This window comes from Moschus berezovskii, chromosome 16, assembly GCF_049115385.1.
Source record: "Moschus berezovskii isolate FMDL1 chromosome 16, NW_MosBer_1.0, whole genome shotgun sequence".
In the NCBI taxonomy this organism is placed as follows: domain Eukaryota; kingdom Metazoa; phylum Chordata; class Mammalia; order Artiodactyla; family Moschidae; genus Moschus; species Moschus berezovskii.
Genome location: NC_142475.1, coordinates 120,307 through 125,419, shown reverse-complemented (window position 1 = coordinate 125,419; position 5,113 = coordinate 120,307). Strand labels below are relative to the sequence as shown.

Sequence of the window (5,113 nt, the reverse complement as noted above, 5' to 3'; positions counted from 1 at the left end):
AGTGGCTGTTTACTTCAAAGGGGCCTGAGTTTTATTAGTTTCAGTGTTATACTTTTGAAAATGTCTCTCTTCTCTTGGCCATCGCCTTTGGCTCCACCCAAAGGGAGCGCATGTAAGTCCTGCTCAGTGTCACTCAGGTGAGACTGTCACCAAACGGACCCTTGATTTGCCTGAAATACTTGCCTCATCTTAAATCAGAGGCATGATGACCTGCTAGACCATAGTTGCTGCAGTATGTTTTTTATACCTCTGATATCACTTAAATTATGGGCTTCCCAGGTGGTGCAGTGGTAAAGAATCTGCCTGCCAATATAGGAGAGACAGGAGACGTGGGTTTCATCCCTGGGTGGAGAAGATCCCTTGGAGGAGGAAATGGCAACTCACTACTGTACTCTTGCCTGGAGAATCCCATGCACAAGAGCCTGGCAGGCTACAGTACAGGGGTTCTCAAAAGAGTTGGACATGACTGAGTGACTGAGTAAGCTCAGAGCATCACTTTAATAGGCGTGTGATACAGCAAGGAGGAGCACAGTGTCCTGTTCTTCAGGGGATATTGTTCTGTTGTTCTTCATTCCTACTTGCTGAACACCCAGAGGCAGTTTCTCCAAGTGGCCATCAGGGAACAAAGGAGGGAAATGAACATTTAAGCTATTGAAAGGCTCTTTCACAGTACTTACTCATCTTCCACTGTGTAAACCGCCTTCCTTTCCCAAGTGCGGCCCTGCTCTGCCTTCAGTTCAGTTCAGTCGCTCAGTCGTGTCCGACTCTTTGCGACCCCATGAATCACAGCACGCCAGGCCTCCCTGTCCATCACCAACTCCCGGAGTTCACTCAAACTCATGTCCGTCGAGTCGGTGATGCCATCCAGCCATCTCATTCTTTGTCGTCCCCTTCTCCTCCCGCCCCCAATCCTTCCCAGCATCAGAGTCTTTTCCAGTGAGTCAACTCGTCGCATGAGGTGGCCAAAGTATTGGAGTTTTAGCTTCACCATCAGTCCTTCCAATGAATATTCAAGACTGATCTCCTTTAGGATGGACAGATTGGATCTCCTTGCAGTCCAATGGACTCTCAAGAGTCTTCTCCAACACCACAGTTCAAAAGCATCAATTCTTCGGCTATCAGCTTTCTTCACAGTCCAACTCTCACATCCATACATGACCACGGGAAAAACCTTAGAAACAAAACGCGGCGTGGACTACACGGTTATTTTTCCACTGCTGCCATCTAATGGCGGTATGTGGTAATGCATGATGAAGTGAGGATCTGGGTTTTGTTTCTGTTCCCTGGAACACAGGTAGACTCAGACTTTCGTCTGGGAGCCAGCTCTTGTGCGGGTCGGTAGCCTGGTTAGAATTATTTAATTTGTGTTACCCTATCTGAGAATCGGTTCGTCTGTATCATCGATGCTGGAATCTGTGCCGTTTCTGTTAGAATTTGTCTGCATATTTTGTGTTTTGTTGTTATAAAGCTTAGAAAAATAGGAAATATTTCCTCTATCCTGAAAGAAGGATCTTTGGGGTACACACTAGATATGTTAAGATCAGAAGAGCAATGGCACCTGAACGGCTCACAAACAATCGCCATCAGAAGTGCTTTACAAAGGAGAGGAACATTGATAATGAACATCCCAGGGCGGGAGGGGGTGGGACTCACTTGGACTGGAGGTGTCTGATTCTAATTTCCCCTACAGGAGCACTGGAGAAGGATGGTAACTCACCCCAGTATTCTTGCCTGGAGAATTTCATGGACAGAGGAGCCTGGCAGGCTACAGTCTGTGAGGTCGCAGGGTCAGACAGGACTAAACGACTAACAGTTTACTTCATATATATGTGTGTGTGTGCGTGTGTGTGTGCATGTGTGTGTGCGCATGTCTGTGCGCTTGTGTGCTTAGTGGCTCAGTCATGACCAACTCTTTGTGACCCCATAGACTATAACCTGCTAGGTGCCTCTGTCCATGGGGATTCTCCAGGCAAGAATACTGGAGTGGATTGACATGCCCTCCTCCAGGGGAATCTTCCCAACCCAGCGATCAAACCCAGATCTCCCGCATTGCAGGAGGATTCTTTACCAGGTGAGCCATACAATGACAGACTTTATTTTCTTGGGCTCCAGAATCACTGCAGATGGTGACTGCAACCATTAGATTAAAAGACTCTTGCTCCTTGGAAGAAAAGCTATTACCAACCTAGACAGCATATTAAAAAGCAGAGACATTACTGTGCCAACAAATGTCTGTCTAGTTAAAGCTGTGGTTTCTCCAGTAGTCATGTATGGATGTGAGAGTTGGACTATAAAGAAAGCTGAGCACTGAAGAATTGATGCGTTTGAACTGTGGTGTTGGAGAAGACTCTTGAGAGTCCCTTGGATTTCAAGGAATTCAAACCAGTCAACCCTGAATGGAAGGACTGATGATGAAGCTGAAACTCCAATACTTTGACCACCCGTTGCCAAGAACTGACTCACTGGAAAAGACCCTGATGCCGGGAAAGATTGAAGGTGGACGACAGGAGATGAGATGAGATGGTTGGATGGCATCACCGACTCAATGGACATGAGTTTGAGTAAGTTCTGGGAGTTGTTGATGGACAGGGAAGCCTGGCGTGCTGCAGTCCTTGGCATCACAGAGAGTCAGACACGACTGAGAGACTGAACTCAACTGAGCCACCATATATGTTCTTTTGCAGATTGTACAAATGTGGAGCACCTCACACATGTGCCTGTCAGCCTTGCTCAGAGGCCATGCTAATCTTCTGTATATTGTCCCAGTTTTAGTATATGTGCTGCTGACTCCAGCTTCCAACATATATTCTTTAAAGTAAACCTATCCTTTCTAAAGGAAACTCAAGTAATGTTTTCTGTGCATGTAATGTTGATGTTGGGCTAGAGCAGATCTTTTTTTCAGTTGATATTCTGTATCCATTATAGGGATCTTGCCCACTTTCTTTTTATTTTTAAAAGTATTTATTTTTATTTATTTGGCTGTACCATATCTTAGCTGCTACATGCAAACTCTAGTCCTGGCATGTGGGCTCGAATTCCCTGGCCAGGGATCGAACTTGGACCCCCTGCACTGAGAGCATGGAGTCTTAACTACTGGGCCACCAGGGAAATCCCTCTTGCCCACTATTCATGTGATACAATATGATCACTTGGCTCCTTTTGAGTCCAGAGAGGGATAGAATAATACCTTAATTTAGCCTAATATAAAACATTAATTAGTGCTTTCGAATTTGCCAGCATCAGTTGGATTATCAAAAAAGCAAGAGAGTGGCAGAAAAACATCTACTTTTGCTTTACTGATTACCCCAAAGCCTTTGACTGTGTGGATCACAACAAACTATGGACAGTTCTTCAAGAGCTGGGAATACCAGACCACCTGACCTGCCTACTGAGAAATCTGTATGCAGGTCAAGAAGCAACAGTTAGAACCAGACATGGAACAACGGACTGGTTCCAAATTGGAAATGGAATACGTCAAGGCTGTATATTGTCACTCTGCTTCTTTAATTTATATGCAGAATACATCATGCAAAATGCCAGGCTGGATGAAGCACAAGGTGGAATCAAGATTGCAGGGAGAAATATCAATAACCTCAGATATACAGATGACCGGAGAAGGCAATGGCAAGCCACTCCAGTACTATTACCTAGAAAATCCCATGGATGGAGGAGCCTGGTTGGCTGTAGTCCGTGGGGTTGCTAAGGGTCGGACATGACTGAGCGACTTCACTTTCACTTTTCACTTTCACACACTGGAGAAGGAAATGGCAACCCACTCCAGTGTTCTTGCCTGGAGAATCCCAGGGACGGGGGAGCCTGGTGGGCTTCCGTCTAGGGGGTCGCACAGAGTTGGACACGACTGAAGTGACTTAGCAGCATACAGATGACACCACCCTTATGGCAGAAAGCAAAGAAGACCTAAGAGCCTCTTGATGAAAGTGAAAGAGGAGAGTCAAAAAGCTGGCTTAAAACTCAATATTCTAAAAACTAAGATCATGGCATCCAGTCCCATTACTTCATGGCAAATAGATGGGGAAACAGTGACAGACTTTATTTTGGGGGGCTCCAAAATCACTGCAGATGGTGACTGCAGCCATTACATTAAAAGACACTTGATCCTTGGAAGAAAAGCTATGACCAACCTGGACAGCATATTAAAAAGCAGAGACATTACTTTGCCAATAAAGGTCTGTCTAGTCAAAGCTTTGGTTTTTCCAGTAGTCACGTATGGGTGTGAGAATTGGACTATAAAGAAAGCTGAGCCCTGTTGCTTCCTGACCTGCATACAGGTTTCTCAAGAGGCAGGTCAGGTGGTCTGGTATTCCCATCTCTTTCAGAATTTTTCAGAGTTTATTGTGATCCTCATGGTCAAAGTCTTTGGCATAGTCAATAAAGCAGAAATAGATGTTTTTCTGGAACTCTCTTGCTTTTGGTCCACTGGAGAAGGGAATGGCAAACCACTTCAGTATTCTTGCCTTGAGAACCCCATGAACAGTATGAAAAGGCAAAATGATAGGTCACTGAAAGAGGAACTCCTCAGGTCGGGAGGTGCCCAATAAGATACTGGAGATCAGTGGAGAAATAACTCTAGAAGGAATGAAGGGATGGAGCCAAAGCAAAAACAATACCCAGTTGTGGATGTGACTGGTGATAGAAGCAAGGTCTGACGCTGTAAAGAGCAATATTGCATAGGAACCTGGAATGTTAGGCCCATGAATGAAGACAAATTGGAAGTGGTCAAACAGGAGATGGCAAGAGTGAACAGTGACATTTTAAGAATCAGCGAACTAAGATGGACTGGAATGGGTGAATTTAACTCAGATGAAAATTATATCTACTACTGTGGGCAGGAATGCCTTAGAAGAAATGGAATAGCCATCATGGTCAACCAATGAGTCCGAAATACAGTACTTGGATGCAATCTCAAAAACGACAGAATGATCTCTGTTCGTTTCCAAGCAAACCATTCAATATCACAGTAATCCAAGCCTATGCCCCAACCAGTAACGCTGAAGAAGCTGAAGTTGAACAGTTCTATGAAGACCTACAAGACCTTTTAGAACTAACACCCCAAAAAGATGTCCTTTTCATTATAGGGGACTGGAATGTAAAA

General features: G+C 44.9%; 1 non-coding gene across 1 annotated transcript; it reads right to left on the bottom strand.

Moving 5' to 3' along the window:
* Positions 1-2,689: 2,689 nt before the first annotated feature.
* On the bottom strand, positions 2,690-2,796 carry LOC148775200 (U6 spliceosomal RNA). Its single transcript, XR_016039415.1, has one exon. It is a non-coding gene; the product is annotated as a U6 spliceosomal RNA (small nuclear RNA).
* Positions 2,797-5,113: the final 2,317 nt, after the last annotated feature.